Raw genomic sequence first — 13,980 nt, 5'->3', positions numbered from 1 at the left:
CACTACTGTGTCGGTCTGTTCAGCGACGGCAGTGGGATGAGGTTTGTCGCACGGTTGAGAGTAGCATCAAGGATGGACCTGAAATATATTCATCTATCAATTATCATTGTATTTCATTGCTTAAAGAAGGATACCAAATTGAAATATTGTTTGAAAATAGATATTAGTAAACAAATAATTAAAACAACTCTCTTCTTCTGTGCAATTGTCTTTGCCACTTCGTGATGGATCTGGCCCTGTCAGGTGGGCAACATCGTGACACCTGTCTCTGTGGGGACACTACTGATTAAACTGATCTCGAACTGGCTCATAACGACATCTATGCTTGCTTGCTTGCACTTGTTGCACATGCAGGTGGAATCTTCACAAATACGGTTGCACATGCTCGATGGGTGCGATCATTACATGTGTCACAACTGATAGCATTTTGTTTGTCTCCAACTGTCCCTTTACAAACAAGACACTTAAGTCTGGTTTTGATGAAATGTGCCCAACAATGTCTTGCCATGATCTTAAATACTCTGTTGTGACACTGAGCACTGAGTAGTCCTTTTGATTATTTACGTCAGCTTCTGACACTGAGGTCATTGTTTATGAAGAATTCATCACGTTCTATTCTGTGGTCGTGACAATGTCACGACAACGTAACATTTCAGTACAAACATGGTTTTGCTATTTTGGTAATCAGTGGTATACCCGACTGTAAAAACACCATCAAGAGTTGACATGTAGATATTAAAAAGCCATTTTAACTGTAATCATATTAGAAGTATCGTAATTTTCATTTAAATATTTATTGGCACCCGGGAAAACACCCTGGAAGCACTGTCAACAAAGTGAATGAAAACAGATTTTTAGACAAAAAAGGCTACTTGTCTCATTTGCAATAGGTCCGCTGACGTGTGAACATGCATCCCTGTCCTGTATGCTCCAAACAATATATTTGGGCTCATGATTTGTCATGTCATATTCGAACAAAACATTCAGGAGAAGATCTCAAGCATCCTCCTCCTCCTCCTTCTCGTCCTCTACAGCAACAGCAGCAACAGCAGAAGCCTCCTCCTCAAGACATCAGTGCAGCCACATGTGGGTGCTTTGGAAATATTTAGGCACCAATTACCACGATCGTTTCACGGCCGATTTCCTGTAGGAGAACCAACTTAGCAGCTTTCACAACGGACGAACATTAAACCTTGTCCTAAACATATTATGTGGTTGTAAGACGATGGCACTCCGTGTATAATGCCATTCAAACTCCTTGAACAGCCAGCAAAGATCCATGCACTACAGATTTGTTTACGGAAGGAAGTTGTCATTGCAATCTCTCAGTGATTGCCTTGAACCAAAACTTCTGAACACAATGAAGGAACTGTTATTATCTGCTTCTGTTCAATAACCCTATCGATCAATAATCCATCATGACTTTGGCAAGGCAGATATCGATGTATCAGGGAAATTACATATATTTCATGGACCAGTTTCAAAGGGCTACCCAGAACCCTTATGGTTACTTGATGGTCGATCTAAAACAACAAATTGTCCTAAAGTATTCAGTTTAAAAGGGGACCTTCGTCGCATCAGGCTATTATATACCCCGTGAGATAGCATCCGGAAGGCCACAGCGAAATGATATGACTGGCTACGCAACAATAAACAACTTCACTGCAGCACTGCGCACCTTCCACTTCCGCATCCAACATGGCGGACAGCGAAGGGATATGACTGACACCCATCTACACATTATGACCTATGAATGAAATTCCAACGGAACTTTACAGCTAAACTTGAGTAATAGGTAGAAATAATGGCTACAAGATAACGACGTCAATCCACTAGTTGGAAGTGAAAGTAGAAGTGTATTTATACGCCACCCAAACTATTTGTTTACATTAGCAAACCTCGTATATACAAACCACATAACCTGCCGATAAATACATGTAAACATAACTTGTCTCTGTATTATTCCACCCAACAACCCATTTCGCCAGTACCCGATATCCTACAAGTGTATTGTATATATAATACTGTTTGTTGGTGACAGATAGCGTGCAGCCTATTGCGCGTTGTATATCACGTTGTGAATGACTGTCGAAGTATTGTGAGTTCACATCTGCGGGTACATCTCCACACTAAATGCATGCCAACTTCACTTGAAAAATTTAATTTTTTCATAAAATATTTATTATTGTTGTATAAGGGCTGAAATATACAATTATCCCATATTTTGTTTATAACGTCATCGAACACATGTGTGACCTCATTAGGCATAGACTAGAAGCCATAGTCTGGAAGCATGACCTCACAATGACCTCGGAGAACACTTTGTTGGTGGCTCGGTCAAACACCTGGCTGACATCCCCGTGCGACTACTGCCGACCAAGGGGTCAATGACCCCGGACCCTGTGACATCATAGCATCATACCATAACATCACGCCATGAGTTTGGACCAATCAGCGTAGAACAATTATCGAACTCACTCCGGTCTCACTCAGTAGGACTGAGGTCAATGGCCGAATACCCTGGATATAACAGTTTGTATTTTCATCATTATTATTGGATTGCACGAGTGTTTGGATTAACACTTGTCTAATGAACATGAACATGAACTTACCTTATAATATCCCTTGGAATGTCCAGTGAATCAGCACAGAATAACATCTCCATTGGGAAAATACCAATCTACGATGTTTTGTTGGGTTTGACAAGACACTATTTCTTGGGAGAAAACAGATTGATTCACACTGTTCTCTAACTATGTATAAGACATTTGGCCAGTCTAGTCCAATGTAAACACAAAATAAGAGCAGTTCAAAACTACGTCTTGTTTACTATCCTATAAAGAGAATTCCCCTCCCACCCAAGCATGTGTGAAACAAGGTCATAGATGGCGTCCTCTGGCTGCTATTGTTACAAAAAAGACATTATTGATTTGGGCAAATAGTAGATTGAAAACCTGAATGTTTTTCTAGTTGAAACCATAGTTAATATCACTGTGTACACTTAGCACATAATACCAAAGTAGAATGCGCCCCATGTGTTATATAATCTATATCCCACACAATAAGCACAATCCAATCATTTACACGTTTCGTAGTTTATTTGGATTTCTAATCTAATTAGGAAAACAAATGATTCTGCGAACTTGATTGTATTTCTGAATGCATGTCACAAAATGTAAACGGGGACATTCTGTGTCCGCTTCAATCACTTTCATCATATTTCTTGACATCAAATTATATGGAATATGTGATTCACAACTACAATAATTTCATCACAGCTATGTGTCAATTTAAATATTTGTTTTACAGGAAAAAAACGAAGCAAGAAAACGATAAATAAATTCATGATTTGTTATTTGTTGTGATATTTCCCAGACATGTACGAAATGTATGATAAACTTGTCAACGACTGAAGAATAATAATCATAACAATAGTCATGTGTGGATGCAAAATGTTTGTAACATCCCACAGAATCCAGTCAAGTAGAAGAACAACAGATTTAGCTGACCTCGTTACATTCTTGTACACAGCAAACAACACATAGACAGACAACTTATACGTCCGCCTCATCCACTACAATTACATCCGACAGTTTAAATAAATAAGTCACACTTACATGTTTTCACAATGTCATGTTTATTTTATTGTCTAATTCAAGGCGTCGCAGATAAGCGACATCTTGGTGCCAGTCATGGTGATATCTGCCCCACTAATAACCTTCATGTTGACTGTGTAGCGGTGTGGCGGACCAACACCAAACACGGGAAGAAGAGACTCCCTCCACTCAACATCCATCTTGGCTGAAACAGCCTCTCTGTCCAGGTCGATGAAGGCGAGTCTCCCCCTCCCCACATCGAGTACAACACCATAGTGGAGGGTGGCATGTGTACCGGGTGTGTCAGACATTGTGTTACTGTAACACTTCCCCTCCTCCCTCTGCTGCCACACCCTGGTACAGAGACTACCCCGGTGAGTGCCACAACTCTGTACACTGGCACACCAGGAGCGACGCTGCAGACAAACACACCACGCACTATCCACCTGACTCTCCTCCCCCACACCCATCTCCAGGACGAGATACCTCCATAACCCTCCATCCACCACACCCACACTAGAGTGTGTCTCCCAGTAATGTGGGGTGTGTGGGGCAGGGGTCACAGTAGCGGGGGATGGAGGAAGTGGGATGGGAGTGGAGGCACATGTACCCAGGTATTTCCGTAACTTGCCGCTGTGTCTGTGTTGTGTGGTGGACGGCGAGTTGACCAGTTGACCGTCTGTAGTTACGTGGCATCTGTCTTTGTTGGCTCGAGCGGCGTCCAGCTGTTGTTTAGGAGCTGGAAATATACATTTTGTTTACACTTTAGCAAATTTACCGACTTCAGACAACAAACTAGACATCTTATTGTCAACCTCGTTTCAATGTTCACAAAATAGCGGACTGAATGATGGGGCGCCATTTTCAATGAATTCTATCAACACTGTCACTAAAATGCACATAATTATTCTGTGAAAATATTGTATGGGTATTCCAAATGTTTTTATAAAATTTTGTATTGTCTGACAAGGAAATAAACACTTCATGAAACATTTTGTCCGTTGAGCTGATTTACTGTCAGTAGTCAGAAATAGACATTTCCGAATAAAAACTGATATGTATAAACACCATTATCTAAACCGTTCTTATACAGTGTACTAAACCATAAGATATAAAAAGCAGTTGTTCGGTTATATTTTTACAATCACCCAAAGAAGCCACCATGTTTTCCCGCCAAATGGGCCACATGACTAACCATGCGTGTCACTCTCTCTGTAAATATGAGCCTGACTCGAGAATTATTGTGGATCTAAAGTGCCTGCATGGGGCAGTTAGGAGGGCTTGACGTCATGAGTCAGAAAATTACATATTTTTACTTATCCTAACTCATGCTCGCTATGCTTACAGAATCGGCGATCGGTCAGTGCATGATGGATTCTGTTGGCTGCCATATAACTATGTCTATTGCTTTTCCAATCTGGGAACTACGACGCCGGTAGATCAGTCCTGTTCTTCCAATATTTATCCGTGAAGTGGGGGGACCACACCCAGTCAGGCTTCACTGCTTGTAAAGTCCTGGTGATGACGATTTCTTCCCTCTTCAAATCGCCACTCCATAAGGTTCATTATGTGAGTGGTGAACTGTTGCAAAAGGCTACGGTGCATGAAGCGACCGTAGATTCACGGATGAAGCATCTGACGTGCTGAGTGATGATGAGAATATCTGTGTTGATTGAAGACTTTCTGGAGATTACAGGAACCCAATGTACCTCCCACTAGCCTCGTCGGGTGATGGAGGAGAGAGTGACAAGAATGGTTAGTCATGTGACCCAGTTGGCTGTTCAACTATTAGTAACTGGGTAATGATGCCCATTCAAAAACTGTTTCTGTTTGAATTACAAAGGAGTTAAAAAGCATGTGCTTCTGAAAATATTGAATGAAGAATAAAGGGACATGTAGTAACGTTATTTTCCATTATGTATTTTCCAAAATAACTGAAGTTACTCTCACCAAAATCTTGTGGTTGTGTTGTTGGAACGTTAGCTGTCTTCGGAAGCTTCAATTTGAAACAAAAGAATACATCTTAATGTCGCAGTCCAAGATTTCGTAAGCTTGTATCGCTTCTAATATAAGTTCAGTATGAACATAATCTGCACACAGGTGTTAATATCGAGTATTACCTCGGAGACTACGAGACTACGAGACACATATACCCATGCTTATTAAGAATTGCTTACATGCTTGAATGTATTCACTGGCTCCGTCCGAGGGATGTCATCTGTCTGTGTACCTGTGTCTTAAGTGGCTCCGTCCGAGGGATGTCATCTGTCTGTGTACCTCTGTCTTAAGTGGCTCCGTCCGAGGGATGTCATCTGTCTGTGTACCTCTGTCTTAAGTGGCTCCGTCCGAGGGATGTCATCTGTCTGTGTACCTCTGTCTTAACTGGCTCCGTCCGAGGGATGTCATCTGTCTGTGTACCTCTGTCTTAACTGGCTCCGTCCGAGGGATGTCATCTGTCTGTGTACCTCTGTCTGTAACACACACAAATCCATCCTCTTGCGTTTCACCCAGTTTTTTTAGCGAGAAAGAATAGAACAAACAGCAGCTCACAATCTTATAAATATCAATAAGCTAGCAATTTTTCTGACAAAGCCTTCTCGAAAACACTTGACAATATACTAGGAAATGAATAAATGAAATTTATAACATAAATAGCCAAAGCGAAAACTAATTACCTGTCAGCGTGTGTTCATCACGTGCTGTTCCTTCGTTAATGAGAGACCCAAACTCAGAGATGACCAATTTCAATTTCTCTAGTCCTCTTGTGTTAAAGGCGGTTGCTGGTGAACGGTGGAGCTCTGTTGGAGCTGATCTGAGGTGGTTCTTCGCTGTGTCTTGTATTGGACTCTCCAGTGTCAGGAAGTCCAAGTTTGAAGCATATTTGAACACGGTCTTGATGTAGTCTAAGGTCCACTTGCATTATTCACTCTCACCTTCAGAAGTGACTTGTTCAGTGCGTATATTTGACAGTTCCTCCTTCGTCTGATTGTCAAGATCGATGATCAGCTCCTTCTCTCCTTGATCGAGTTGTGTCCTCAGAGAATGGAAAGTGTGGTGGATGGTCTCCTTCAGAGCACTGCTTGCCTCCTGTGTGTCATTCACGGCTTTGTTGATGCTCTTCAGGTATGCTTGGTGAGAAGTATGATGTGCAGTCACAGTCTTCACATGTTGTTCTATCCGTCCTTTAGCAGCATCGGCAGCTACTACTACATCTCCAGCGTCGTGCTCAGCGTGGTCGCCAAGTCTGCATTTGGCACAGATTACAATGTTGCAGTTCTTGTCAAAGTATTCCAGAGGATAACGCTTATGAAGCTTACAAACTGGTTCAGCATGTATGTTTCCTGGTGCTGTTTCCACGATGGTTTCAACAACATGTGGTCTGGTAGGTTTAAAACTGCTGTGCATGTTCTGGCAGCATTCACAGAGGAACCCTTTACACTCCTGACACCAACACACAGCCTGGTTGCCGTCATCGTCATGTGTACAAAGAAGCTGTGTAGGGCGATATTTGGCTGTGAGGTGGAATATTTCCTTCTGTCTCAATGCATCCTTCTGGAGACTTGTGTCTGTTACGTTAACCTCCCTCTGACATGCGGAACATGATATCACACCACCAGCGGCAGATGTCACACATGTCTCACACACGGCATGGAGACAGGGCAGTAGGTAAGGGGTGGGGCCCTTCAGGGTAAACAGCTGCTGACAGACAGTACATTTGGGGAAGTCATCCATTCTGAAACAAAATTATCACATCACCCTAAATTCCGGGGTAAGAGCAGGCGGGTGAGGCGGATAGGAGGAGGAGAAGATGGATGGGGTGGTAGGGGCAAAGTGTGCGGGTGAGGCGGATAAAAAGAGGAGAAGATGGATGGGGTGGTAGGGGCAAAGTGTGCGGGTGAGGCGGATAAGAGCAAGAGGGACAGGCGGGTATGAGTAGGAGTGAAAGAGGGAGAGGTAGGGGACGATGGAGAGGCGTGAGGCGGTAAGAGGAAGTGGGTAGAGCGTTTGGAATGAGGGAGTAGAGTATGTCGTGGGACAGGGAGATTGGAGAGACTGTGGGAAGGGAGAGGCGGGTACCGGAAGGACAGAGAGAGTGGAGACACATGGCGGAGGGAGAGGTGTGTTGGAGCAAGAGGGAGATGCGGGTACTGGAAGGGGACGAACAGGTGAGGAGTGACATGCGGGTATGGGTAAGAGGGAACCCATAAGATGCGTGTGAGGTGGGTACGAAAAGGAGATATTAGGGGAGGAAGGAGAGACGGGTGGAGAGGAGAGAAAGGCACGGGTAGGAGAGATAACAGGGGATGAGGGAGAGGCAGGTACATGTATTGTGGACACTAGGGTAGGAGGGAGAGGCAGGTATATGTATTGTGGACAGTAGGGTAGGAGGGAGTGGCAGGTACATGTATTGTGGACAGTAGGGTAGGAGGGAGAGGCAGGCACATGTGCTGTGGACAGTAGGGTATGAGGGAGTGGCAGGTACATGTGTTGTGGACATTAGAGTAGGAGGGAGAGGCAGGTACATGTGTTGTGGACAGTAGGGTAGGAGGGAGCGGCAGGTGGGAGTAGGACCTGAGTGGGAAGGAGGGAGGACTGGTGGGTCAGGACTTTGAGACTTTTACTTGGGGGAGGGAGAGCAGGGAAATGAGTAGAGCCGGGTATTGATATTAGGCTTGATCATTGGAGGAGGGAGCACTGGTGGGAATCTGGAGGATGTAGTAGAGGCGTGTACGGGCGCACAACAAATAATGTACATCTATGCCATTTCCCCGGTTCCACCTTCAACAACACTACTCTGTTTCCCACATCGAGAGCCACCTAACACTAGTGACCATTTATCAGCATACATCATGCACAACACACAACGAGGAGTGGGGCCTGAAGTGACAATGAAGGGTTTACTTGTTTGCCCTGACGTCAGATCGGGAAAACTGAAATCAAGGTCCACATAGACATTACATACACTACAATAATGACGTGTGTATTTCGCTGATTTACTCTGCAAATATATCTGTATGAAGACACCTTAATCGGAACATGTGGCGACGGTGCAACACACACCTACCTGGAGGTTCATCTTCCTTGTTGTACAGGTGATATGCAGGTACCCCGTGATGGTGACGTAAAGACTGTCACACGACCTGTAAACGCAAAGTCCATGCACTGTAGGTAAATACAAAGCCGCCTGCACATCTGTACATCTGCAGGTGCAGTGGGGTACCCAAGTGTTTAAAGCGTGTGCTTGTCACGTCGAAGACCCATGTTCGGTTCCACACATGGTTCAAAGAGTGGGACCCGTGAAGGTCCCGGGGTAGAATAGGCCTTCAGCAACCCATTCTTGCCATAAAAGGCGACTATGCTTGTCGTAAGAGGCGACTAACGGGATCGGGTGGTCATGGCTCGCTGACTTGGTTGACACATGTCATCGGTTCCCAATTGCGCAGATCGATGCTCATGTTGTTGATCACTGGATTATCTGGTCCAGACTCGATTATTTACAGACCGCCGCCATATAGCTGGAATATTGGTGAGTGCGGCGTAAAACTAAACTCACTCACTCACTTCAAAGAGTGAGGTCCATTTGTGGTGATCCTCGCAGTGATATTGCTGAATGCAACATAAAGTCACATCCGTACTAGCCATCACCAAGTGGCGTAAAGACGACGTTGACATCTGACCTCACTCCTCCAAGTTGGTCCCCTACTAGCAAATAACGTTTGTCAAATATGTAGATACAGTCCACACAATTAGAATTCATATTCATTGCCCAATATTCATTCAGTATGCATGATTAAAATTCGTGTTTTTTTAGATTAAAACAAAAACAACTTCAAGACCACGTATTCCTTGACAAACATATAATGATGTCTTGTAATGAGACCCTTGAAGGTCCCTGGGTAGAATAGGCCTTCTGCAACCCATGCTTGCCATAAAAGGCGACTATGCTTGTCGTAAGAGGCGACTAACGGGATCGGGTGGTCAGGCTCCCTGACATGGTTGACACATGTCATCGGTTCCCAGTTGAGCAGATCGATGCTCATGTTGTTGATCACTGGATTGTCTGGTCCAGACTCGATTATTCGCCGCCATATAGTTGGAATATTGGTGAGTGTGGCGTAAAACTGAACTCCCTCCCTCCCTCAGTTGAAATGAACAAAGGTTAAGAAAATGATCTAAAGGAGGACCATAGTCCTTGACTTGGTACAAGTCTCAGTGACGGTTATCATTAACTGCAGACTGATACACATTATTTTGTGAGCTTGAAAACAGACTCGAACTGTGTAGAACCTTACACTGGCAATACATATCACTGCAATTTGTCAGTAAAACAACAATTCCTTTGTGGTCATTGTTATCTGTGCTGAATCGCCACTGATAACAACATGATAACAAGCAGAGTTTGTAAGTACTGAATGCCTCGAATGCTTGATTACATTGAGTTAGCTCTCTCTGACTAAAATATGGATGCTGACTGGTGTTGATTGCTGTTGAGCAAGTCTTTGTTCTAATTCAACTTAGTATGTAACACGACTACTGATTGGTCAATGCTATAAATTTCCTACCATATAATCAGCATATAGATCGGTGTCGGGTATTACCATACAGCTGACGCCACATCCCGCCCAGTTCCTACCGTGTTTCATCACACTTAGCAATAATTCATACACACAACGAACCTGTCAGTATGCATCATATTCACGTGTAAAGATTTGTAAACTTGTTTCATTCAAATATTTGAAACGATCTAATTGTCAGATTTTGCACTCTTGTCGACTCTGTCGAAAAATGACGTTGAGCTATTCCGAACACTCGTGAAGGGCTATCCCGGGCTATTCGTTGGGCTGACGACCTCTGTGATGAGTGAGTGAGTGAGTGAGTTAATATTTATCGTCTTAGCGTTACCCAGCACCCACCACTAGGAGGTGGCTCGCCACGGGTGCCCTGTGATGAGTGTTTATGATCAAGTGCGGTCATTATATGCTCTGGGCCCGTATTCTCGAATCGTTCGTAGCCCTAAGAATTCTTAACTGCATCCAATGTGTTAAGAACGGACTTAAAAACTTCCCAAGGCTACGAAGGTTTCGAGAATAGCTAGCAAGATCGAACTTTTCACTGAAATTGTATAATTTAGTCCGTTCCAATATATAGCTGGAATAATGTTGAGTGCGACGTTGAAGATCAAACCAACCAACCAACCAACCAACCAACCAACCAATAGAACTGTGTAGCTAGGTCCTTCGCACTTTTTTTCACTCGACGTTGTGGGTAAAATGAATTCATGAAGATCTGCTTGCAATTCCAGGAAATGTTTAGTTGTGTGGTCTTACCTTAACTGAAAAGTGTCACTAAATATACTGATATACCAGGTACAAGCCCTATAGTATAGTGTAGTAGTGTAAACATATGTCATATATTATGTATTAGAGCATACATATCGTTGATAACAAGGTCAGATATGTTATTGTTTGATGTGTTATCTCAACATCCAGTTAATGGTGATAACATCCTCCCGTAATCATGCAGGTGAAACAAGTCAAGTATGTATCATTCAAATACTGCCATAAGACATGATTAACCAGATAACGGTTCCGACAGGGTTGCTTGTGACGTGTTTTGTTCTTAGTGAATCTAAGAAGTCTTTTTAACATACGATTCATATATCAGACACGGTGTTTCCGGGTTTTGCATTTACAGCTGGCAGAAATAGTCATGACATCACCAGACAACTGAGTAAATAATGAATATTTGCATACAGTGAACTAGTTGTGCGTGCGTGTGGTAAATGAGTGAGTGTTGGGAAAAGTACAATGGACTACCGACTAAATGAAGTATCTAGTAGTGATGAGCGACCCATGCAGGACAAAGCCTGTCCATAGCTTCAATGAAATGGCATGCCAAGCGACACCAAGCTATGTTGAACGGACTGTGACTGTTTGTCATCACCGTGGTAGAAGAATCACATTGTACAGAAGGTGTGTGTCTAACTTGGTGCTGAGGTCTCATTGTCATACATAGTTGTATGTGAACTGAAACGTTTGTATTTCACGAGTGAACCCAGTTGACAGAAAATACTTCACTTCGAGGGTCCCAGATGAATACAGTATGGTGCCTTCGTTAGATTTTGAAATTTTGTCTTTCATGAAGTCATGTCAACACTATGCGAGATCCTTCATTCTGTATACATAAAAGTGGACAGTTTGGGGAAATGTTTTAATTTCTTTTCAGCCATGTTGAACTAGTGTGGAGTATTGGGGAGGACCTGTGTCCATTACTGGTATTGATGATAACGTGGAATATTCTTTCACCTCCTTGATAAGTGTCCCAAATATTACTGATGATTTGGTTGTCGTGGGCGTTTTCACTGGTGACAGAAACATTCAAGAATATTATTCGGGGATATTATTCGAGTTCATGACATTTGACTACAGATTGTTCTATCTTGGGCAGGTTTCTAATGTTCCTGAGTAGTGCCCGAGTTTGGTTTTTCAACGATGTCAGTATCAACGCTTCATCACTTGAGAGACTATTTTTGGGTCTTTGAGCTGGAGGTCCCCTTTGCCACTTTGGGTAGACTGAGTTGACTGGGCTGAAAACTGTTGGATTCATACTGTGGTCAAAGTCGATTTATTGTATTGTGTGAGAAATGTTGTTGCCGGTGGTGACTGGTAGATAATCGGAGACAGATTGTCAACAATCAGAGTCAGAGTTGATCACTAAATAAAAATAAAGCAACATTACTAGAAATGGGCTTAACCTATTGTACCCACGTGAGGAATGGAACCCGGGTCTTCAGGGTGACAAGCGGACACTTAATCGATTAGACCACCCCATAGGCCACCTCATAGACTGCCCTACATATAATAGAAACAGTTGATGTTGGACGAGTAGACTCATTGATGAGGAAACAAAGTTCTTCTAAAAGGCACTCACCCGTTGTCGTGGTGAAGACATTGTTTTGCCGTAGATTAAGAACGCCATATACCAAGTCTCTGTTTTATTCCCCTACCACGTGCATCATTTGTCATGTTTGACCTCCTATTGTCACAAATGTGTGGCCAAATCCATCCCTATTGCACATCATTAAAACACCACCACCACCACCAACAACAACAACAACTAAAAAAAAAAAAAAAAAAAAAAACCCAAAAAAAAACAAAAAAACAAACAAAAAAAAAGCAAAAAAAAACCCAGAAAAAACACAGGTGCATCTTTTGAATTGTACATCCATGGAATGAAACAGTCACACACCTGCACCTATCCTGATATACCCTCACCAAGTGACACTCATACTCATTCTGAATAGGCCAAACAGATTCATATGGCAGAGAACGTGAAATCTGTTATTTCCAAACCAAACTCTTCATACACGTGGCACTCATACTCTCCAAACCCTTCGTATCCATGTCACCGGTGACGACCCGGATTAGAATTGATCATGAGGAACTTTTACTTGTCCGAAGGGAATCGGGTCGACAGGCTCGCTGACCGTGTTGACACACGCCATCGTATCCCATACCATGCTGTTGATTCCTGGATTGTCTGGTCCAGATCCGATCTTTTACAGACCGCAGCCATATAGCTGGAATATTGATGAATGCGGCGTAAAACTAAACTCACTTAGTCACTCATATTCATAAGTAATGTGTCTGAAACTGCAACAGAATACAATTAAGCCAATCTGTTTCCCATAGCAATCTGTTATGGTCGCTGTCGCCCTTATGCATGAAAGAATGGGGATATCACACATTTAGAATACCAGGCTGTTGTAGAATGCGCAGACAGGCTTATCTGGAACTGGTTTGCTTTGTTTATAGGGTGACGGAAGGGAGTTATGTGTGTATCACTCTCAAACGTGTTCCCATACACACGTAGTGTCACAAAAAATGAAAATCATTAATTTTCGATGGGATTCAGATGTGGAAACCTCTATGACCATGACGATACTTCTATATTGTGGTTCCTCCAAAGGCCGTTGCTAATCTTGCCATGTGAGGTTGTGTTGATAAGTGACAGATGTTTGCATAAACGGAAGGACGAGTGGCAGACGAATTTCATCTGTGGAATGTTTTGCAGTTCAGTTGCCCTGGGCCATGTCTGTTTTGCGGCCCACATCATTGCACTCTCGTCATCAAACCTGTCCACTTCCTTTATACAATCTCGAGCATAACATTTTCACCAACTCTGCAAACACGACACGGGTAGGAAAACCGGAAACGTCTCCATCGTTGTTGTGACCATATGTGTTCTTGACACCCCTGACATCACAGCTGACTACGTTGATCAGTCAGAATGATGCCTTGAACTGGTTGTCTCTTGTGACTGCCGCACTACTACAGCTTGACCAGCGTCATGGCTGATAGCAACACAACATACGTGATCAAAA

The 13,980-nt window shown here is 43.2% G+C and overlaps 1 pseudogene; it reads right to left on the bottom strand.

The window, feature by feature from the left end:
- Positions 1-3,641: 3,641 nt before the first annotated feature.
- On the bottom strand, positions 3,642-7,328 carry LOC137282528 (tripartite motif-containing protein 66-like; annotated as a pseudogene).
- Positions 7,329-13,980: the final 6,652 nt, after the last annotated feature.

This window comes from Haliotis asinina, chromosome 4 (genome assembly GCF_037392515.1).
Source record: "Haliotis asinina isolate JCU_RB_2024 chromosome 4, JCU_Hal_asi_v2, whole genome shotgun sequence".
Taxonomy (NCBI): Eukaryota; Metazoa; Mollusca; class Gastropoda; order Lepetellida; family Haliotidae; genus Haliotis; species Haliotis asinina.
Note: the sequence above shows the minus strand (reverse complement) of the source record. Positions and strands in the feature narration are given on the sequence as shown.